The 24,872-nt window shown below is 41.2% G+C and overlaps 1 long non-coding RNA gene across 1 annotated transcript; it reads right to left on the bottom strand.

Moving 5' to 3' along the window:
* Positions 1 to 17,537: 17,537 nt before the first annotated feature.
* Positions 17,538 to 24,872, bottom strand: LOC150058397 (uncharacterized). Its single transcript, XR_016536802.1, has 3 exons — positions 24,758 to 24,872; positions 23,720 to 23,816; positions 17,538 to 17,709 (listed from the first exon to the last, which is right to left on the bottom strand). It is a non-coding gene; the product is annotated as an uncharacterized LOC150058397 (long non-coding RNA).

The following is a 24,872-nucleotide window of genomic DNA, read 5'->3' as shown; positions in this document are numbered from 1 at the left end:
GAGGAGAGGAGGAGGAGGAGCGGGACGCCAGCACCGCCAGCGGCCACTTGAGTGCCTGCTGCTCCCCGAGGACCAGCCCGGGAGAGGAGGCAACTGAACCCCCCGAAGACGGCAGCAACCTGCGCCCGGACTCCGCGTCCCCGGCGCCCGCTGGGCGGAGGAAAAGTTGGGAAGAACTTTGAGGGGCCGGGACAGCCCGAGCGCCAGGAAATGCAAGCGGCCAAGAGAGGAGGGAGGAAGGGGCCGTGCGAGTGGGAGGGGACGGAGCAGGCGCCGGCTGCCGCGGCCTCCCCCCACCCCCGGGGCCGGGCTCAGCGGCGCTGGAAGCTGGGGGGGGGGGGGGCGGCGCGGCCGGGGGCGGGGAGGAATGTGGTCCGGGAGGGCGCACGCGTCGAGTGCGCGCGTCGGGGGCGCGGATGCGAGGGCGCGCGGTGAGGGGGGGAGGAATGTGGTCCGGGAGGGCGCGCGCACTGGGGGGCGGGGGATGGGGGCGCGGGCGCGCGGGGAGCGCGGAAACGTGGAGCCCCAGCTTTGGAGTTGTAGGCGCGCGGTGCTTAGGGGACGTCACAGCGCTGGAATCCCAGGAATGCCGGGCTGCAGGAGCTCTTTCTGTAGGGCCCGGGAAGAGTCGGCGGGCACTTCTCATGGGCAAGCTCTGCAAAGGGATCTCCCAGGTGCAGACTGAGAATGGGATGCAGGATGTGGGAGGAAAAAAGAAAAAAACAAAAACCAGGTGTCCAGGTGTCTGTCCCATTCTGAGTCGCTCCAGGAGTCCGGGATGGGGCGCGGAAGCGAGAAGAATGGAAGATCCCACCTACATTTCTGTACATGGAGGAGGGGTGCACACTCACCTAGAGCAAAGACCTGCCACCGTATGGGGAGGGGGTCGGGGAGGACACCCCACCGCATAGGGAAGGGCAGCCTAGGAGAAAGTAAAGTGGTCTCACTGATTAGACTATCTCAGATCTCTCCCTAGAACTCCGGAGCCTCTAGGTAGAGGAGCTTGCCTTAGCTCCTTTCCTACCTCCCACTCCTAACCCCCTTGGCAAAAGCAGCTTTTGTATACTGGGAGTTGGAATATGTCGTTTTCCCGGTTTGTTCCCTGGCACAGAAGAACTCCACCCTGCCCGGGTAGGCACTGGGAGGGAACTTCCTTAGGTGGAGTTAATGAGGCACAGCTGGTTAGATGGAAAAAGTACTGAGCCGGGCAAGGGAACCTGGTTGGGCTCTGTGCAGCTGTTGACCCCTTAGATAACTCAGCCGCGTCCCAGGACCCCCAAGGTCCAGTGGTTTCCATACCTATAAAAGGAAAGAGGCATCTACATATCAGGGGGTCCTTTGCAGTTACGACCAACTAAGCACTAAGTCTTTCAACCACTTTTGGTTGTCACAAAAGATACTTTCACAAATTACTTCAATGTCCTAACAACTTGTACAAAAATTTTAGCCCTCTTTCAGAGATTCCAGACTTCCTGGGGAAGAGAGAACTGAAAACCAAAAAGCAAAGCCTTGTACCCACCATGGGTAATTGTATAATGACTGATTTCTCTGAGCTATTGCCAATCTCCAGAACTCTAAAAGAATTCCAAAAGACCTAGAGAGCAATACAGAAAGGAACAGAAAGAAAAGACTGAAGGGAAATAAGGTCGAGTCTCTCCAGTTTTCAAGGAAAGAGCTATACAGATTTGTTGAGTTTCCAAAGAAAACCTTAGGGAGTGGCTTACAGTGTAGTCAAAAGTGTGGAAAACACACACTACACACCCATACATAATTACTCTTGTTTCCTAGATGAGGAGGAAGGCAGGAAGAGATTACCTGTATCACCACTGAGCCAGTGTTGTGTGATTATGGACCCCATTCTGTCTGGCCCAGTGTTGACTGCTCTTAATCTTTTCCATTTGACCAAAACAGGATACTGATTAAAGATAAGGAAATGCCCACAAGCTTCTGAAGTGTAAATGGCAAGTACTCCCCCTCCCTGGGAGATGATAGGTTTCTTGGCATCTTTCACAGTGGAAAGGAAGTGACATATGTATGCTATGACTCTAAAGTCACCATGATACCCAGGTGATACCACAGTGGGCCCAACCCCCGTCAAGCTGGTGTGGATTTGCAACATAGATTTGCAAAGGATTTGCAACACAGATGCAAGAATTTGGTGCAGCCTTTGACCAGCCATGTGACCCTGAGCAAGCCATTTCACTTGAGGCTTGACTTTGTTTTTTAAACCCAAATGTGACATAGAGGACAGAGCTGGTTGGATTAGTTCATCTCTGAGGTCTCTCCCAGGTCTGAACTTGCATGAGTGTATACCTCCTCCAGACAGATGGCATGCCTGGGGAGGAAGCTAAGGAATAAAGCCATGCCAGAGCAGAGCACACTGTTTGCACATAGCTTTCAGATCAAAATAAATGTTGAGAACCCAACAAATGTTGCTGAGTTCAATCATGAGTAAAGCTAAGATGTAGCGCTAACCCTGTGAACTCATTTTTTTAAACTTAAATAACTTTACTTTTAGAAGTAAAAAAGGCAAGGGTTGGAGAGATTTAGCTCAGTGAAAGAGCATTTGCCTAGCAAGTCCAAGGCCCTTGGTTCAGTCCTCAGCTGGGGAGGTGGGGTGGTTAACATTTATTACCAAATTTTAAAATCTATAAAATAGATCTGATCAGCTAAATTTTTTCTTTAGGTGTCACAGAAAGTCAGTGCAAATAAGAATTTTTAGTAGTTACATTTATCTACAGAATGAAAGTTGTGTCCCACCACCTCAAGTTGTACTTTTGAGCCTAAACAACCTCATGCATCCTTGGCAAACTCTCTACCACTGAGTTGATGGCTTTTTTTTTTTAATAGAAAGTACAGCTGGGCACCAGTAGCTCATGCCTGTAATCCTAGCTACTCAGGAGACTGAGATCTGAGGCTCTCTGTTCAAAGCTAGACCAGGGAACCAAAGTCTGTGAGACTCTTCTTTCCAATTAACCACCAGAAAACCAGAAGTGGCACTGTGGCTCAAGGGGGTAGGGTGGTAGCCTTGAGCTGAAGAGCTCAGGGACAGTGCCCAGGCTCAGAGTTCAAGTCCCACGACCAAAAAAAAAAAAAAAAAGTACACCTTGAGGCAGAGGTGTGGAGCTCAGGATCATTGCACCTACATCTTTCATTCTCTTTATAACGAGTCATAGCTTCTTTTGAAAAGAAAAATGCAACCCATTTCATAAGTCTGCATCACAAGCAAGTCTCTCCTAATACTCATCAGGATAAAGAGAAGTTATGAGATAAGCTCTGACCTCATTTCTACACATTTACTTTAAAGCTTTGCAATTTTAAGAATTTTTGGACCTTAAACTTCCCAAAAGCCAGCCTGGGCTGGCTTCAAACTGTGATCCTCAGATCTCAGCCTTCTGAATAGCTAGGATTATAGGTGTGAGTCACCAGAACCCAGCTTCAATGTATTAATTTTATACTTTCAAAGACATTGAAGGCCATGAGAGAATAGGCTCCAGAATTAAAGCTCACTGAATTGCAAATAAACTTTTTTTTTTGGTCAGTCGTGGGACTTGAACTCTGGGCCTGAGCATTGTCCCTGAGCTCTTCAGTTCAAGGCTACCCCTTGAGCCACAGCCCACTTCCAGTTTTCTGGTGGTTAATTGGAGATAAGAGTCTCATGGACTTCAGTGCCCGGGCTGGCTTTGAACCGAGATCCTCAGACCTCAGCCTCCTGAGTAGCTAGGATTACATGCATGAGCTACTGCGTCCATCTAGCAAATTAGCTTTTGTGAGACAAATTCTGATGATTTCTATGGGCCTTCTCCAAATTACACAAACACACATACAAGCACATGCACATGTGTAAAGAGGAAAAAGGAGAAGCTTTATCAACATACACGTGTTTGATATCTTATTATAGATGTAGGATGGGTTGGAATGTAAATGCTTCTGTGTATGGGATGTTTTGGCTCTTTTGTTGAGCTATGATTCACAGTCAATGAAAAGCACAAATCTTAGCACACTTTATGTGTTCACCTGTGATTACTACCCAGGTCAAAATATAGAAAATGTCCAGCACCTATAGACATTGTCTTACGTGACTTAGTAATCAGCAGGATGCCTTCGACTTCTACTACCATAGACCTGTTTTGCTAGCTCTAAGATTCACTTGAAAGACATCAATTAAATGAAATTCTTACACACAGCATATATATATATAGTGCTTACATATAATATTATATAGTACATATAGCACTTAAATATAGTATGTATCGGGCCCAGAAGTTTGGCCTAGCGGTTAAAGTGCTTGCCTAGCATGCACAAGGACCCGGGTTCGATTCCTCGGAATCCCACATACACAACCAAGCCGGAAGTGGCAGAGACGAGCGGGGCCAGAAAGAGAAGGGGGCCAAAAAAAAAATATATATATATATATGGTATGTATCCAGTGGATCTGGTCTCTGTAAGCCAAAGTTTCTGAGATTTATTCATGTTATTGAATGTGCCTATTGTTTATTCTCCTTTACTACAGAACAGCTTTCAAAATATGAACTTGATTTGCTTATCCCTTTGCCTTTTAGTTAATATATCAGACAGGTATGTACTGGAAATACTTTTCAAGTAATTCTGTTTTGCCTGCCCTGCTTGCAATTCAGAAGTCCTGACTTATGGCAAAATAGGACAAAATAAGACCAGATTATGAACATCTATAAAAAAGAACATTTTAGAACAGGCACCTTTAAGAATGCTAATAATGGTAGTACACATTCAGCGATTCTTATTGGCCAAACAAGTTAGAAAGTTCACTGGAACGAGAGCTTATAGTTTAATGAGTTTACAAAAGCTGTATGAGTGTGCAGAGCTGATTCATAACACACTATATAATGGTACACAATGTGACTTCAGGACCTACAGTAGACTACAGTAAGAGTGACATCTCCAGGAGCTGTGCAGTGTGGTGGCTGTGACAAGTCCTGCTTTACAGATGGCTTCTGGTGATTTGTTCCTGGAGAACCATTTATGACATGGAACCTGAGCCTTCTCCCCTGACCACACCACTGAAATCTTTCAGCTGAAGGTAGAGAAACCATGCATGCTATGGTCTTCAGTAGTCTGATTGGGCCAGGAAATCGCAGTATCTGTTCTCAAACCCTGAGAAGGTGGAATCATGGAAGAGGTTTGTGGAGGAATAGAACAGACACAATTGCAAAATGTGTGTTTGGCATTTGCTCTCTAGTCTCTTTGGGAGGCCCCAACATACCAGGACTCCCTTTTAAGGCACATAATGTCACCCATTCTACTTTTCCTCCAGACTCTCTTTCCAGATTTCTGTCTCCACCCACCCCCCTCCTGGACCACCTCTCCATCTCACTCCTTTTTCCACTTCCCATCTCTCAGGTCAAGCCCCTTCATGTTCCAGAAAGAATTCTTCCTGAGTCATGGTCATGGTAGAGAAGGCTTCATTCTGTGTGTACCAAGTAGACCACAAGTGAATGATTTAACCTATTAATTCATTCTGGAAAGAATGTCAGGGTTATAGATTTCAAGCTGCGGGGGGGGGGGGAGGATAGGAAGCTCTAGGGGCACTGCCAACTCAGTGGTGTGCCATGGGGTTGATGATGTTAGCCACTATAATCAAGAGGGCAGATTCACAATAGGTGATATCAAGATTCTATCAATTTTTTACTTTTTTAAAATTCCATATGGCAACAGTACATACTAATCAATACATCACAGAAAAGGTAGTTCACATACATTATTAACAAGATTTAAAAAGAAAACCATGGCAGGCATCGCTGGCTCACACCTGTCACTCGTAGCTACTCAGGAGGCTGAGATCTGAGAATCGTGGTTCAAAGCCAGTGAGGACAGGAAAGTCTGTGAGACTCTTTATCTCCATCAGAAAATCAGAAGTGGTGCTGTGGCTCAAAGTGGTACCATGCTAGCCTTGAGCAAAAAAAGAGCTCAATGTCATGAGAAAGAGTATCAATGTTTGTGAAGTTATGCACCTTTTATCTGGTTAATATAATGTAACCCTTCTATTAATCACAGTAAAAAAAAATAGGTGAAACAAACAAAAAAAGAAAGAGCTCAAGGGCCAGAAAGTTTATCCCTAGTGGTAGAATGCTTGCCTAGAATGCATGAAGACCTGGGTTCGATTCCTCGGTACCACATACATAGAAAAAAAGCTAGAAATGGTGCTGTGGCTCAAGTGGTAGAGTTCTAGCCTTAAGAAAGCCCAAGGACAGTGCCCAGACCCTGAATTCAAGGCACAGGACTGGCAAAAAAAAAAAAAAAAAAAAAAAAAAAGACCTCAAGGACAGCACCTAGGCCCTGGGTTCACACTCTACAACTGACTAAATAAATAAATAAATAAATATAAAATAAAATCTAGCCACAATCCAGGAGCAAACTCTATGGATTTTTTTGTGTGTATGTGTGGATCAGGGGCTTGAACTCTGGGCCTGGGGCACTGTTGCTGAGTTCTTTAGCTCAAGGCTACCAGCTTACTCCTTGAGCCACAGCCCCACTTCCACTTTTCCGGCGATTAATTGGAGACAAGAGTCTTACATTCAAAGCCCAGGCTGGCTTTGAACCATGATCCTCAGATCTCAGCCTCCTGAGTCACTAGGATTTCTATGCACAGCTTATTATTCTCTCAATTGTCTTATTATCTTAATTTCTTTAAGTCACAGTCTTTGAATCATGATTTACGGACTTTTCTCCTTCCCTCAGGATAACTTTGTCTTTCAAGTTTCTCAAGCTTTATAGAAATAGTGAATCATCCCCCACACAATATGTATGTAAATATAAGGGTCCATTCATTACCTGTTTTCTCTGGAGTATATTGGCCAGTGAAGATTTTACTCATCCTGAGATTCATCTGCTATATAGAAAAATAAGTCTACACTTTCTTTGAGATCTCTTTACCCTGAGCTTCTTTGTTTAGCACTGTAATGAATGTCATTTTTAAAATTCCCTACAGTCATATATATGACATATTGCTAGAGAGAGGTATGCCTGACAATGTAGTACACCTCTCAGGCGGGAATTTCCTCACTTCTACAAGGGGAATACAGAAGTGTCTACCCCATAGTGTGATCATGACTCAATGAGTCAGTATGTGAAAATGTCTTAGAACAGTACCTGGTCCGTATTGAGTTCTTATCACATCACCTGGTATTATCATTAACCTATTTCTATCATGGCAGACAGAATCACTCTCTTTTGGTGGTGATCAAATCTCAAATTCCCAAGATAAAGAATCTGGCTTGAGTCATTAATCTAGGATGTTAGGGAAGGAAGAGGTTGCTGGCCTAGGACTTAAAGAGGAATAAAGGTGCTCAGAGTGGCCCAGGGGACATTTGAAACCAAGTCAATAAGAGAACAAAAGGCATGTTTTAGCAAAGGGAAGGCTTGGGAGTCCCTTAGTTCATTTAACTGTCTATACCAATGGAAAGGCCATACATGACTTATTGTGTGCATAAGAGTCTACTCACCAGGGTAGAAAATGGTATAGGAAGCTGGGCATGGTGGCTCATGCCTATAATCCTAGCAACTCAGGAAGCTGAGAGCTGAGGTTCAAAGCCAGTCTGGGCACTAAAGTTGGTGAGACTCTTAACACCAATTAACCATTAGAAAACCAGAAGTAAGGCTATGGATCAAGGGGTAGGGCAGTAGCCTTGCACTGAAGAGCTCAGGGGTAGTGCACAGGCCCAGAGTTCAAGCCCCATGACCAACAAAAGACAGAGAGAGGGAGAGAGAGAGAGAGAGAGAGAGAGAGAGAGAGAGAGAGAGAGAGAGAGAGAGAGAGAGAGAGAGAAAATGATACAGGGATGAGAGTAAGGAAACCAGTGCCCACTAAGCACTGTGTGTTTTTACATACATCATCTGGACAGTTAGTTCTTCACAACAGTGTTTAAATGCTATAGAATGAATGTGTCCCTTTCAAATGTCTGTGTTAAAGCCCTTATTCCTCAGACTGACTATTTTTAGAGATAAGTTCTTTAAGGAGCTACTTAAATTTAAATAAAGTATGAAAATCTGTTAGGACTGTTGTGCCTATAAGAACAAGACATATCATCTCTGTTTCTCTACACCAGCTCTGAAGGAAATCATGTCAAGACAACAGAAGGCACCATGTTCAAGCCAAGAAAAGAGGACACCCCCAATATCAACCCTGATGATATCTTCATCTCAGTTTTCAAGCCTCCAGAGCTGAGAAAATGAATTACTGATCTTTAAGCCATATTATCTTTGGTCTTTGGTCATCAAAGCTCAACCAGACTAATAAGGCATGGAAGTTGATGTTTTACCATGCGTATGTTTTTAACACCGAAATAAACTGAGATTACTTTGTATTTATAGTAGGTACTATTTATTCCTTGGCTTTTGAGATTCTAATGAGTTGGAATTATTAGCTATTTGAAGGCCATGAAGTAACAAGCTGGGATAACAGTCTTCCTTCCTATGGACAAGAGGTTACTTTAGACAGGTATGAGGTCATACTTCCTTGGACTGTTAAGTAGTTTTTGTTCATGACATTAATCCTAAAATATCAAGAATTTCCCTAGCTTCAATAAATAGTTATGAATCTCTTATACATCAGCTGTTCATCATCCTGTTTACATCCCTCCCTGAGGCAGTTCCTAAAGGGGTCCACAGTGGTAGAATTTTTAATGTATCTAGTTAAGGAACTATCAGTGCCTTCAGAGTTACACAAGAGTAGGTATATGCTATCCAGAATTACCCACAGGTAATCCTCTCTAAAACACCTACTTGCCACTATTGGGGATGTTGAGTGTTGGCTTTGAATGGTAAAACCCTCCCCAATCTGCACCTCCTATGTTATTGGGGATACAGGTATGACCTACTGTGCCTGTTTATAGTTCCAAACAAATAATAATTCAAACCACATTTATGGAGGTGAAAACTGGTTAGCCTTCTAGAGCAATTTGAAATTCTGAGATGACCAGAAAGTAAAATAAGAACAAAGTTGCGTTTGTTTGTGACCTCAGGAACTGTAGTCATAACAATCCTCTGAGAAGTTATGAGACATGAAAGGAATCTGTTGTGATTTAGCAGCCAGGAACAACCTTCACTGGGGGAGTGAGAAAGCAGGTCGTGTTTGGGATGCCATTCCAAAGAACACAGACACCCTAGCCTGGAGGGGTGAGATAGGGTGACCCACGAGATGGGCCAGGCTGGGTAAGAAAACCCCTCATCAGTGAATCAAAACCTCCCTCAAGACCTGGCTGCTTCCTGGCCGCCTCCCCTAGAATGAAGGAGGTGACTCAAAGTGGCTGGCTCTGGTATTTCAAATGCATCTGAGTAATGTATGTTGACTGGGACAAGGGCAATTAGAGGACTGGTTTGGACTGACCACAGAAAGCCACTTCCTGTGGTCAGCAGAAAGAAGGCAAATCCCTGAAGAAACTCCAACTTGAGGAACTGTAACTCCAACTTATAACTTTGTTATAACTACGAGGCAGGAGTAATGTCAGACATTTTAAATCCTAGGGGCTAAAAAAGTTTAGTAACGTAAGTGGTAACTGTCAGTTTTCACTCTGTGATGAGCACCTCTGATGGCAAAATATGAGATAAAAGGGAAAATTTTCAGACGGGGAAAGAAAACTGATGGTTTTTTGGGGTTTTTTGTTTGTTTGTTTGTTTTAGTGGCAGATGAAGACCTAACTGACCCATTTTGCTATGAGCTGTTTCTCTGACCTTCCTTCCATCCACTCTTCCTGCTTCACTCTTCCCTCACACTGTGGGCTTTCTGCCATTCCTTGAACATGCCAAGTACATACTATCCCAACTCGGGACCCATCGACCCTATGTTCCTTTCACCAAGAACTTTGTTCTTCCAGATGTTTCCTGACATTTCATCCACCTCATTCCTCTGATAGATGGACCTTTCCTTACTATCCTATCCAAACAAGCCCTCACACCCTATCTGTACTGCTTTCACCTCTGTGTTTTCCTTACTAGCACCTCACATTGCCTGCATTATGCATTCTGTCATCTAGTGATGTTTGTTTATTAGTTATATTTATTTGTTATTGTTTTTATCCCTCACTGGAAGTTGAGATTTTAAATGGTTGGGGCTTACAAGAGCCTCCTTAAATCTTTATTGAAAGTTTAAATAAATCAATTCTGAGATTATTTTTCTGTAAGCATGAAAATAATCTTATGAGCAGCTTCTTTTCCTGTGTTCGGAATTGCACGTGTTATTTAATCTTTATAACAATCCTGGAAGGTTGGTGTTAAAGTCACCCATTTATACATCAAGAAGTGGAGAATTAGAAAGTGAATATGTCTGTTCCTGTTGCTATTTCTAGGTTGGAAGTTTCTATGTGTTTGTTTTTTAAGTCCCCTAGTCACATAGTATTGTGACACTCAGATTGATCTCTATTTCTGACACATTCATCCATTTCATTGCCTTTCCTTATTTTATAATCTCCCTCTCATACTTTTAAACTCTATTCGTAATATAATTCTCCTTCTTCAGACTGGCTTTAGATGTGCCACATCTCAGAAAGTAAAGAACAGCTAAGAACATACACTAGAACCGCATTGCTGGGCCGACTGCCAGACCTTGCCATTTACTAGCTGTGTGACCTCAGGAAATTCTTGGTCATTATGGTCTCAGTGATTTGCTTTCCTCCACTTCCTTTTTCTTCTAGGATTGCCAATAAACATAATTTGAAACTTAACTCAGTCTCCAAGTTTCCTTCTTCCCTTTCTTTCTCTCTTTCTTTCTTTCTTTTTCTTTTTCATCTCTTCCTCTCTTTTTTCTTTCTTTTTCCTTTCTTCCTCTCTTTTTTCTTTCTTTCTCTCTTTCTTCCTTTATTTCTTTTCTTCCTTCCTTCCTTCCTTCCTATCTTTCTTTCTTTCTTTCTTTCTTTCTTTCTTTCTTTCTTTCTTTTCTCTTCTCTTTTTCTTTCTTCCTTCCTTTCTTCCTTCTCTCTCACTCTTTCTTTTTTTTCACTTCTAATTTTTTATCCTTTCCTAATGCTTACCAGAATCCATGACTTTATCTTTCCAGCTTATTTATTTACCAGATACTTTCACTATTAAACCAATCCATCTAATTCTTTTTTTTTTTTTTTTTTTTTTTGCCAGTCCTGGGCTTGGGCTCCAGGCCTGAGCACTGTCCTTGGACTTTCTCAAGGGTAGAGCGCTACCACTTGAGCCACAGCACCACTCCTGGATTTTTTTTCTATGTATGTGGTACGGAAGAATCAAACCTGGGTCTTCATGCATGCTAGGCAAACACCCTACCACTAGGCCAAACTCCCAGCCTCCATCTAACTCTTTAGTCAATAATAACAGCATTGGGTTGGGTTGGGATATAGCTCAGTAGAAGAGGGCTGGCTCCACACACACCTCTGGGTTCAATCCCGAGCAATGAAAATAACAGTAATATTAATATTAGTGATTAATCATTACAATTCTCAACACATAAAAATAATGGTCAAAATTAACTCCTAATATTTTAAACTTCATTCATTGAATTGCTTATTGTGACTTCATATCTTCTCCTCTCAATTCTTCAAGCATGCTCATTATTTTTATTTTCAATCCCTTTTCTATTTTCCATTAGTTCCTGAGAAATGGTCTCCATTGTCCAGTTTGTTGTTCCTCAGACCTTCACTTTTCAGAATTTACCTTTGGAGAAAATCCTCCTTCTTTACCGACCCTTATCTACCTGGAGTAACAAAAGGCATCTTTGGTGAAGGGAGCAATCTGGCCAAAGCAGTGCTTTCCTTTGCTCTGGGAATGAATATGTTTGCTGGTGAGGTGGAGAAAAGGAACCTCTCAAGATACATTGCATGCATTAAATTGCTTTGTTAAACGGCAACTCTTTAGTACAACTAACGCTAATATTTTTTTTTTAAATGATCTTGCCTTGGGAAGTAGCTATTCTGTATCACATGGGCTTGCCCAAATGGTGGTAAGAGGAAGGGAGTGCCCTGTTTGTATGTGTGCCACAGTGTGTGTATGTGCGTGCATGCGTGCGTATGTTTGTGTATGTGTGTGTGTGTGTAGAGGGCAACGCTCCCAGGTTGGTGTGAGCTTTTTGTCATCTTCCCCTAGGCTCCCCAGATTAGAGCATTGCTTAAGGACTGCCCATTGCTTCTGGCTTTCCTGCTGTTAGCCCCTGAGGTAAAGAAAAGAAAAAGAAAGTAAAATTAAAACTTCACACTTTAAGCTTTTCTATTCCTGGTCTGTGTCCCCTACTGGTGGACCACTCCACTTTCCTCACTCCAAGGAAGCCTGCAGCTGGTTACTGAGCTCAGTCCTGAGCTCTGTCATCTGTCTTTCCTGCATCATTTCCAGAAAAGAACGTTTTGCGTGTGCTACTCTGCTGCCTTGTCTCAAACTTGAATCTTTGTAAATTTTCTAAGTTCACTGAGTTATAGAGCTGGGACTCAAACTATTCGAACTATTTTTTTTATTTTTATCCTTCCACTACTTTCAGAACTTTCTGGGAATTCTAAAAATGATAAAGTTAAATTGGCCATTCAACTGAAAACATTATTTAATTATCAGTATTTCTCACTAAAGGAAACCGAAACCTGGGCTGCATCGACAGCAGTCTGCAGATTTGCAGGAAGGAAAGAAACTGACAAAATGATACAAAGTTCATTGTGTGATTCCTATCGTTTCTTTTGTTAGTGTGACTCATCATATTAATTGATTTGGTATTTTCAACTCTCCTTGTATCCAAAGGATAAATTCCTCTTAATCATGATCTATCACCCTTTAATGAGTGTGCTTGTGTAACCCCCTTATTTCTTTTTTGAAATAAGGTCTTGCTCTAGAGGCCAGGCTGGCTTTGGGATCTTAATCCTGCTTTCAGCCTTCTGATGACAGGAGTCCATCACTATTTCAACGACTATATTTTGTTGAAGAGTTTTGTATCAACACTCATCAGGGATATTGGTCATTTTGAAATGTGTCACAAAGCTACAGTTTGGTATCACAAAGAGCAGTTTGGTAGTGACATACATGCAGATATATAGGTCAATGAAACAACCAAGAGTGCAGAAATAAATCCATGTGTATATGGTCAGTTGAGCTTTGAAAAGAACGCCAAGGGTACACAATAATGAAAAGATAATCTCTTCAACAGAAGAGCATGTTGGGAATGCTGGATGCAAAAGAAAGAAATGGAGCCTTTACCCACAGGAGACAGAAGTAATCCATTCAACATGGATTCAAAGAAGAGACTCCTAGAAGAAAATCTGAGGGGCAAATTTCATGACATTTGCCTAAGCAATGATTTTACACCAAAGGCATTATAACACTGGCAACAGAAGCCAAGGAAGAGAAGTAGGATCAGACCAAACTAAAAACCTTCCTCACAGTAAAGGAAACTACCAATAGGGTAAAAAAGCAACTTAGAGATGGAGGACAAATTTTCAAACCACATTTAACAAAGGAGTTATTTGTAAAAGTTGTAAGGAACTCCATATCAAAAATTTCAAGAAGCTAGTTAATTAGACTATTCAGATTTGCACTTCCCCAAAGAAGATACACAAATGGCAAAGGCATATAGAAAGACTGCTATCACTAGGTACATGCTAATCAAAATTACAAAAAAGATGTTTACACCTGCTGAGGTGCTATAATCCAAAATCACAATGAAACTTCTTTGTACAATTAATTTAGAATAATAGGATTTTTTAAAAATAGTGAATATATACAGAAAAGGAAACTCTTATACAGTGGTAAGAAGAATACAAAATTTTACAGTCTTGAATTGAGCACTGTTGGCTCATGTCTTTAGTTTTAGCTACTTGAGAGCATGTGATCTAGAAGAATGAGTTAACAATGTGGGGAGATGCCAGCAGTTTGTACCAGACTTGCCAAGTGAATTCAAGGTGCCTCACTGGAAAGAAGACATTTATGAAAATTCCAAGTTTAAGAATCAAATTTGTACTGGGCGTGGTGGCTCACACCTGTAATCCTAGCTACTCAGGAAGCTGAAATCTGAGGATAGTGGTACAAAGCTAGCCTGGGCAAAAGAGTTCCCACGAGGCTCTCATCTCCAATTAACCATTCAGAAATTCAAAGTGGTGCTGTGGCTCAAGTGCTAGCGCACTAGCCTTGAGCAAAAGAGCTCGGGGACAGTAGCCAGGCCCTGAGTTCAAGCGCCATGATTGATGGGAAAAAAGTCAAATTTGTATTGGATCATAGCAAGAATTTTCAGTAAAAGTGACATCATTTTCAAGTTCATGCATTCACATGCCCATGGATGGTCCATGGTCTAGATTTGAACTCAGGAGTCTTTGTATAATAGGCTTCATAGAGGGTGTGAAAATAGCTGGTTAATCCCATCAGTTCAGTTTTTAAAAAATCATCTGTTTAATCACAGTAGACTTATCTAAGAAAGAGAAAGATAAAATAAAATCCAGCAAGCATAAAAATATAAATAGAAACTAAATATGTTACCTACATGAGCCTTATTTTAAAATGGAGAGAAACACTATGTACATTGGTTCTTACTATCTCTCTTCTAATGAGAAGCAGGAAGATGGATTTATAAGGGTCTTTCTGCCAGCCTGGAACCACCTACTTCTCCCATCTGGCGAGCCAGCTTCATATGTTGTATAAAATCAACATACTCTTGTAAAACTTTATTCCAACTGAAGGCAAGCATGTCTTATCCAAGTTTTCTACAAGTTCTTTATACATATTTATATGACTATATTTGTATACAATGTAATCAGTAAATACTCCATATAGATAAATGTTGACTAATGCTATTTTTATGTATATAATGCATGACATTAATTTTAAAAACATTCGCATGTTTTAACTGTTTGCTAAAGGTGTTGGTAACAGATAACTGTAACATGTCTGATGGAAGTTTCAGTTCTCTGTCATCTTGTGAAAATTTTTCTCTACATGTATGTGAATACTTGTTTTCTAAATAAAGATAACAATGTGGATTAAAAAATAACAGGATGTAGGAAATATACTCAGTTTTTTCTCAAAACAATATCATTAGCACATGTTTCTGTATTCTTTAAAAAAGAATTCCTCAAATTAACATATATCTAATATCAAACTTTAGCAATTAAAAAAATGTCAACATAGGAATTTTAATATCCATGTATCAGTGACCCTCTATAAACACAGGGCTATGGTCTCACTTTATGACATTCAGTGAGCTTCCAGTATCTCAGTTATTTCTTATAAGAAAAGAAAGTGACATTATCATTTGTGCTAAAATTGAGATTTCATCAGAGTAGCATAGTGGTACCTCCCTTCAGAAGAAAATCTAATACAAAAATGATAGATCTGGGCTAGGCATATAACTCAGTGATAGAGCCTTTGCCCAGTTTCTGCAGAGTTCTCTCTCTCTCTCTCTCTCTCTCTCTCTCTCTCTCTCTCTCTCTCTCTCTCTCTCTCTCTCTCTCTCTCTCTCCCTGCCTCTCCTCCCCCCCCCAGCTCTCTTCTTTCCCTCCTTCCCTCTCTCCCTTCCTACTTTCTTTCCTACTCTCCTCCTTCCTGGCGTCCATGAGATGCTCAACTTGGCTCTGCCATGCCCTTCTGCTAGATATTCTGCCCAATGTGTCCACTCTGCACATGAGATTATTATTATTTATAACAACACATGTATAGGCCTTTATTTCCCAAACTATATAGTAAGGGGACTTGACTTACAGACCTCACTCTAAGACTGTATGATTGGCTGATCTCACTAAGCTTTCTGCTGCCTTAGGGGCATTAGAGGTATATCATAGTCACATGTTCTGTCTCCAGTATCATGTTTTGAAGGGCCATGGTTCTGGCCAATGTCACAGGAACTATATTAGTAGTGGGATTCCCCTGACATTTGGACATCCCATTGTATCCGGATTTTTTATGACATGTCAATAAAATACGACCTTCCAATATCTAAACAGCAACATTAAACTCTCCCCGAATACGGGGGTATTTCATACCTAAAATATAATGAGGGTTCTTGCCTCCTCTGACAGAATAAGTTAGCATATAACATTTTCTCAGTTAGCCATTCTTTCCATATAATCTCTTTAATTTCCAATTCCTACTGGAACATGGCGGGTGGTAGAGATAATAATATAAACAACAAGAAGTTAATGTTTGCAGAATAACAGAAGATCATTGACTTTTAGTTCATTGATTTATTAATGCATACATTAATAAATAGATTAATGGCTATAGATTTCATTCTCTTTCTTTTAAAAAATCTTAATTTATTTTTGTGTGTTACAGGAATAGAGACTGAACACTGGGGCTTATGCTTTTATCACTTGAGTCATACCCCAGTCCTTTGCTTTCAGGATTTTTTTTGTGTGTGTGGGTCACGGTGCTTGAACTTAGCTGGGCACTGTCCCTGAGCTACCCTACCCTTGAGCCAAGCCCCACTTCCTGTTTTCTAGAGGTTAATTGGAGATAAGAGTCTCAGGTTGTTTTGTGCCCGGGCTGGCTTTGAACCTTGATCTTCAGATCTCAGCCTCCTGAGTAGCTAGGATTACAGGCGTGAGCCACCACTCCAGGCTAATTGGTTTTTTAGATAGGGTTTGCTACCTCTGCCTCCCAATCAAAAACTGTATGTATATGCCATCCTGCCTATTTCTACCTATAGTTTCGTATTCCAACATGTATTTTCGTCATTTGCTAACAGCGATATCTTTCTCTCCTCATCTCTCTCTGTGTCTCATTCTTTCTCTCTTTTCTTTCTGAGATAGGCTCTTGCTTTTCTAGTCCAGGCTGGCTTGGAACTCATGATCTTTCTGCTTCAGACCCCGGAGTATTAGGATTAAACATATGTCCCACTATTCGTGGCTCAATGATTATATATTGAACCCTTACCAAGCTCCAGGTTTTGTACTGCTGAGCACTAGTTACACATTGGAGGCAAGTTAAAATTTCAGGACAGACTGGTTGGCTGGCCGTTCTGGGTTAGGAGCTGATGCTACATTTCTGAGGCAAATTTTTTTTCTCTTTCTTGTGCATCTCTTAGTTTTGCTATTAAAACTTTTCAACTGATTGGATGAAGCTTGCTTATATTATCCAGGATAACTTCTTTTCCCTAAAGTCAACTGCCAGAGGGTGTTAGCCACATTTCCAAAATACCTCCATGGAAACACATAGATGAGAAGTTAGTGGAATAACTTGTTGTTGTAGCTTAGCCAAGTTGAACCATAAAGCTAAGCAATTACAACCTACTGCAAAGACTGGGCTCTTTCAGTCTTCATTTTTATGTGGTTGGCATATGCATCTCATTTCCTCATACAACTATCCAGATAAGGACCTAGAATATTTTTCCTTATTACTCTTTCCAGGCCTGGATTAAGACACTATTGATCTAGAGAATTGTTTCCACAAATGCACTGCCACCTGCATTTTTCTACTCCAACATTTAAGTATCAAACACTATCGAACAGTAAAGTCCACCAGTAGAAGTAACATTTATTCTGGTATTGTACATTCTGAGAGAATCTGGATAAGGAAAGGGAAAGGGGGAGGGTAGTGGATGAAGTTGGTCTAACTCCAATTTTTGAGCACGGCTCCCCTCAACTCACAGAAAAGGATCTCCAACTTCTTTTCTTTCTCATCTTTCTGTTCATATCTGTTCTTTAATTTCCCCTTTTCTCTTTACCATGGGCTCCCAAGGTCTTGAATAGCATGTTTTCCCCCTTTGGTATTTCAGGTTGATCATTCCTGATATTTAATGTCTGATGTTCACTGCAAATTAGTACATAGATGTGTTACTTAATTTTTGTAAATCACGATGTTTTTCTTTTCTGTTTTTTTTTTTTTTTGCCAGTCCTGGGCTTGAGCTCAGGGCCTGAGCACTGTCCTTGGACTTTCTCAAGGCTAGAGCTCTAGCTCTTGAGCCTCAGCACCACTTCTGGCTTTTATCTATGTATGTGGTACCGAGGAATCGAACCCAGGTCTTCGTGCATGCTAGGCAAGCACTTTAACCACTAGGCCAAACTCCCAGCTCCCATGATGTTTTTCTTGCAGCATGTATTTTTGTCTTCGACTCTGAAAGAAAGTGATACGCACGCCCTATTAAGAAAAGTAAAGTCATGGCATGATGACTGGGACCGGTTGTCTCAGCCTCTCAGGATGATGAGCCTGGGAAATAGCTTGAGCCCAGGAGTTTAGGGCCAGTGTGGGTAACCTAGTGAGACCTCATTTCTTTTCTCTTTCTTTTGGTGGGTAATGGGCCTTGAACTCAACCTGGGCCCTGCCCCTGAGCTCTTCAGCTCAAGGCTACCACCCTACCCCTGGGCCTGGGCATTGTCCCTGAGTTCTTCAGATCAAGGCTACCACCCTACCCTTGAGTAAAGCCCCACTTCCCAATTTCTAGGGGTTAGTTGGAAATAAACGTCTCAGGTCCTTAGGATTTCATTGTGCATAACTATGACATTGCCCCATTTGTAAGGAAATGGAAAGACTTGGAAAAAAATCATGTTAAGTGAAGTAAGCCAGACCCAAAGGAACATAGGCTCAATGGTTCCCCTCATTTGTAATAATTAGTACAAACCTTGGACTCTCCTAGCAGTGGATTACAATAGCTCAAAACCTAGATACATAAGGCCATATAGGATGAGGCTAAATGAAAGGACCTCCAGGATTTGGAAACAAGAACTACATAATGTGTGATTGTTGTTCTTAATGTCCTATGTTATTTCTCATCTCTTTGGTTGTCCTTTGGTTATTCTCATATTATTACAATATCTTACCTTGTTATCTGGTATATTGTATATACATTTATTTGTTTATTTGAAATAGGAAAGGGAAGGAGGAAAAACAAGATGGGTGGAGGGGTAGGAGAAGGGAAATGGGGACAAATCCATGAGAAGGGGTATCAATGTGTGTGAAGTAATGATGCACCTTCTATGTGGCGAATATAACTGTAAACCTTCTATTAATTACAATAAAAAGTTGAGAAAAAAAGATCCTCAGATCTCAGCCTCCTGAGTAGCTAGGATTACAGGTGTGAGCCACCTCACCCGGCAAGAGACCTCATTTCTTAAAAGAGAGCATCTATTGTAAAATGTCATAGGAAAATAATATTTGGGAAAGAGAGAGCCCCCATCATCTTCCAGTGTAGGCAATAAGTAATGGGCATGTCCTATAAACAATTGGAAATTCCCCTTGTCAAAGAGCAGAAAGCCACTGAAAGTAGCAAAGTTCATTAAGTGTAATCAAATGACTCCTATGGCTTATAATTATGCTATTTCCCCAATTTGGCCAAATGCAGAGCAACTGAGAAATTGGTGGAAGACCAAGAATAGGTGTGATTTTCCTATTAATTCTAATCAATAGCAAATGAGTACTATCTGCAGTCTCTGCACACGTTAAGTGATGATGGGACCACTGGGCTGTAAACCACATAGTTCACTTGCTTTGACAAAAAGACGAGCACCTCAGGGTCAGGGAGGATGGGAGCAGGCATAGGATATTATCTTCAAATTGGTCTGCTTTGTTTTTCTTTAGAAGTACCAATAGAAGGGAGCCAAGGATAAAATTAATGAGGAGGAAATGAGATTTCTGAATTATCAGTGCATTTCAATTATCTCTGCTCACCCTTGCAGGTTGATTTCACTCAATTTCCTTTAAGTAGAAAAGTCTGGACTCATAAAAAAAGAATTAATTCTCTTTCACGAAAGCCCTGGGCTCTGTATCCACCTCTTATCATTTCTAAATGAACTTTTAAAACTTAAGGATGCCTGAAAGGAACAATATTTCTCCTTTTGGGGGGGGGTTGTTTGTTTTTTACAGAAGCCATAACAGCATATTTCTGGAAAGGTCTGCCAGATCAACATGACTAAGTATCATATATCACTGAAATACAGGAATATGAGTGATACAATATACCCTCTATGTACTAATTTCTTCCTTGGTTCATCTTGTTCTTGTTCGAAAAATAACTTCCATTCCTTGGATTGCTTTTAAATTCTAATGTGGGAGCACTTGTGCAGAAACCAAATATGGACTTGTGTTGATGTGCAAAGGGTCAAGACATTGAAATAACACACTGATCGGTACAATAGCTCTGAGAAGTCAGTCAGCTATGTTCTACCTCTATGGGTAAACAATGGTACAAGGCAAGTAGATACTGGGAAACTATTCTATTTCTTCAAGGGCAAGAAACATACAGCAAGAAGAAAAATGGAAGGGATTTGTCTCTAGTTTATCAACTAGTTCCAAGTTTCTACCATAAATAGGTATAGTTTAATAGCAACAGGAAGGAAGCGTCATATGAGTTGAAGTCTTTTATAGAGTAAAACTTTTTTGGAGGACATGAACATGGAAGGAAGTGAGATTAAGTTTTTTAAAAAGTGGGAATAGATAAATCCAAGCATGTGAGAAGGAGGTAAAGGTGCCAGGAAAACACTGGTGGTGGCGGTGGTAGTCTAAAGAAAGTTACCTACCCTGCCCAAGGGAAGAGCTACCACAAGGAATCTCCTTTTCTCTGGAGGAGTCTCAGACAGGCCCCAGCACGACTGGGCCATGGCCTCTGCTGGTTCTGTTTGGCAGAAAGCCTTCTTTAAGAACTTTTGAACTTCTAAGAAAAGGAATCCTCTGTTTGGCCAAGTTAAAATTTGGCTTTCGCTGCCTCTCCGTTCTCTCTGTCCTTGCCGCCTTGATTCAAGAGTGCCCTTTTGCCTTAATATCTTTAATATTAGGGGGGTGGGGATGAGCCAGAAAAATGTTTATCAGTTCTTTCCAAGCACTTGAGTATATTCTAGTATTCTCTTATTTTTTTTTCAGAGCAGATTCATAGCTACTCCCTACAAAGAGAAGTTCTGGAATTCTCTCTCTCTCTCTCTCTCTCTCTCTCTCTCTCTCTCTCTCTCTCTCTCTCTCTCTCACAAACACACACACACAGACTCATACATACACACTACACACACAGGAACATGAAAACAACATTCAAGTTATAACTTCCCTTGCTTACCTAATTTCTATTAGGTTCTGATCCGAGGTTCATTTAACACGATACTGCTGTTGAAGGAAGGGGAGCAAATCTCATGTTTGATTTTCAGCTCATAATAAACATAGTGTGTGTGTGTGTGTGTGTGTGTGTGTGTGTGAGTGTGTCAAGGCATGGATAGAAGATGTTCTTTAAGTCTTAGGACAATTCTCACGCCTAGAATCCTAGCTACTCAGGAGGCTGAGATCTGAGGATCAGGGTTCAAAGCCAGCCCAGGCACAAAAGAACCTGAAACTCTCATCACCAATTAACCTCTAGAAAATGGGGCTTGGCTCAAGGGTTAGTGTGGTAGCCTTGAGCTGAAGAGTTCAGAGACAGTTCCCAGGCCCAGGGACAGGGTGGTAGCCTTGAGCTGAAGAGCTCAGAGACAGTTCCCAGGCCCAAGGACAGGGTGGTAGCCTTGAGCTAAAGAGCTCAGGGATAGCACCCAAGGCTGAGTTCAAGCCCCATGACCCACAAAAGGTTTGCCAGCGATCATGTAGTCTGAAAGCATATATGTTTTAACTATAGCAAATTCAGTCTCTTTGTTTTAAACTGTCACCCAGTTGGGAAACTAGAAATCAAATGTGGGTGAGGGTCCAATAATCTTTTATTGTCAGTTGATCCTTCCATTTCTCCTCTTCTTCCTCCCTCTCCTCCTCCTTTTCTTCCTCCTCCTCATCCTTCATCATCTTTGTCTTCTTCTTCCTCTTCCTCCTTCTCCTCCCCCTCCTCTTCTTCCTCCCCCTCCCCCTCCTCCTCCTTCCTCTTCTTTTTCCTCCCCCTCCCCCTCCTCCTCCTTCTCCCCTCCTCCCCCCCCTCCTCCTTCTCCTCCTTTTTGCTTATTCCAGAAACTTACCAGAAAGATTCCAGGGAATGTTTAGTGTCTTGCAAGTTTGTCTTTCAGTTTATTCTGAACCCATTCATTTTGGGGGTGGAGAGGGAGGGGATACACGTGGGTCTGTGGTCTCTCTTAGATATCATCTCTACCTAAATGCCTCATTTAGTTTTGTGTTCCACCTGCTCTGTTATCTCCAAATAAAATCCAAACTTCTGAGAGGAATGTCTTGTTTTCTAAATAACACCTGGTCTGGCACCTAGAACTATAAGGACTAAAAGCCACTGCATATTCTCCAAATAAAGAACCAAATGGCTCATTGTCTGTTCTTGGGTCTGTCAGCCAAGAAAGAGCAGGAAGTGTGCCTACGAGTGGCAAGAATATGGAATGCAGGAGTCCCAGAAGTTGCTTACTTGGTGTTTGGAGCTTGCATTGGGAAGTTAGGGACAGTATGAACTCTTGTCAACAGCATTCCAGTCAATAAATACTTGCCCCAAACCTGAGGTCTTGGAACCCATGCTAACTTGTTCCTTTTGCACACTACTTACGCACTTTTAAGGCAAATGAAATATGATACTAGTGTACAAATTGCCTAGTCGGCTGAGTATACTCATTGCCTAGAGGTTGCTGTATTTGAGTGAGATCACATATTCCTCCTAAAAAGAATCCTTATAGGCATTTTCTTGCTTCATGTAAACCTCAGCCAGCTATCAAACAGCATTTCTCATGGGTCATACTTGATTTCTAGTTTCCCATTTGGCATAGGGTTGGGGTGGGATGGCAGTTTAAGAGAAAGAAACTGAATTTACTATAGTTAAAAACGCATATGTGCTTTCAGACTATATGCTTGCTGGCAATCCAGTTTGAATAGCTCATTTTTGAATCCTTTCTTGGGAAAGGAATTCAGGTTACATAATCATGAAAAACAAACCCACTGCTACCCAACATGAACGAACATGTTATAGCATTTGATGGCATGAGGTTGGCAAACCAGCACCCCATTTCATATAGCAGAGGGAAGCCTGAGAAAATGATACTCTTCCACTTTTGTTGTAGTGATGACACTTAGTCATAATGACAATAATTCACTTTTCTGGATTTAGCTCAGGATACCTTAGGACTTTGGGTTGGCTAAATAAATGTTTGTTTATGGCTAATTAAAGCAGAATGATCAGCAGCAGCCCAGAAACAATTGTTTAGATTAGATCTCTGAAGGAATTTCACCTTAGCCATGCCTACCCATCCCTAAGATACTCCTCAACTGTATCCTCGCTGCTGGGCTCTGCCTGCTCTTCCTGCCCCATGACTGAATGAAGTAATTAATACTACCTAGTACAGCTAGCTGTCCACAAGCACAAAGTCAACTGAGGAATCTTCATCTTCTGGGTTTTTCAGTGTTTTAGTTCAGGTGAATTGGTGGATAAGAGACTCCCTTTAAAAAAAAAACAACTATGCTGCCTGCTATAAAGCCATATAAAGACTGTCCCGAGACACCTATTTCAGTGTTCTGAAGGGAATCTACAAACATTGGCTATTGGATTGCATAGGTAGCCAACAATTAAGAGAGGTCAATTTTTTTTTCCATAACTAAGTAAGAAGGCTTTTCTGCCTCAGGCAAAATATTGACCTAAATTTCTATTTTCAACACATAGGTGAAGGAAAAAGAAAACAATGTGACTCATCAAATTAAGCAAAAACCAACTCAGTGTATAACCTTTCTTGTGATTAATATACCACTTTAGTCTTCCAGTAGAAATTATAGGCGATTAGATACACAGTCTATCTAAAACTGTAACAATAGCTATCTTTTGAGTATTTACCACAGGCTTGGTAATAAGAGCTTTGCACAGATTATTTCTCATAATCCTTATAACAACCCTATATTAGGTGGATAAAAGTGAAGAGAGGTTAGGTAATTTGCCAAATACCTCATAGTTGGTAAGTTACAATGATCAGGTCTGTTCTTCGGTTCAACATCTATATTTCTGAACAGTGTGCCCTCCTAGATATCAGACTACATAGGATCTAGAAGGTAAGAAAAGTACATTATTATTATTATTATTATTATTATTATTATTATTATTATTATAATACTAGGGTGTAAGGCCTCACTTTTACTCAGCTTGCTTACTTGGTCTTTTTCTCTGATTATTATTATTTTTTTTTTTGCCAGTCCTGGGCTTGAGCTCAGGACCTGAGCACTGTCCTTGGACTTTCTCAAGGCTAGAGCTCTACCACTTGAGCCTCAGCACCACTTCTGACTTTAACCACTAGGCCAAACTCCCAGCCCCTTTTTCTCTGATTATTTTGAAGCTGGACTTTTCTGACCAGGCTAGCTTCAAACTATGATCATTCATATCCTCTTGAGTAGCTTGTATTACAGGTATGTGTTACTGGTGTCCAGCAAAGGCACTTCTTGATTGCAGCAGTCAACATATTGTCTTTGTATATTCTGAATACATATTTGGTCACACTTGACTTACTTATGAAATAATACCTCATCTTTCAGTATTTAATCAATTAAAATCTCAGAAGTATTAGTTAATTGTCTTAAAGATACTAAAATGTACCTGCTTTCTACTTCTAGAATCTCAGAGGCAGATTCCCTTGGGAGGAAATACAAGAAAAAAGAAAATGTATGTCTTTGATCTGGCAGGTGTCTGGCTAGCCAATATCACCTAAGAAAATGAAAAGCCAAGTCCTTTAATAATTACTGCCTTCTCCAACTTCCAAGAACCAAGACAAAAGATGAAATTGTCTCCACTTATCTGTGGTTCCTTTGTACTTCACTTTATCTACTAAGATTTTGGGTGGGGGAAAAATAGAGAAGTGGTTATTATTCAACCTTCTTTTTTCCTTTGTCTCCTGAGTAACATTCTTTCACCAGATAGCTGTGTGATGTCTTATGATATTTCACTCTCTGGTCCGTGGTTCACAAATTCTACATATATTTATTGCGCACTTACAAACATGTCCAACACTGAACTTGACAGTAAGGTTTGCTGTGTAGCCTTTGTGCTGGCCACTCTGGTATCCATGTTTCCTTGAGGTTGGGCTGGCCACTGATGCTGCTCAAGTAGA

This window comes from Megascapheus bottae, chromosome 10 (assembly GCF_031878675.1).
Source record: "Megascapheus bottae isolate mThoBot1 chromosome 10, mThoBot2.hap1, whole genome shotgun sequence".
Taxonomy (NCBI): Eukaryota; Metazoa; Chordata; class Mammalia; order Rodentia; family Geomyidae; genus Megascapheus; species Megascapheus bottae.
The sequence above is the reverse complement of the archived record's forward strand: the minus strand, read 5'-3'. Positions and strand labels throughout refer to the sequence as shown.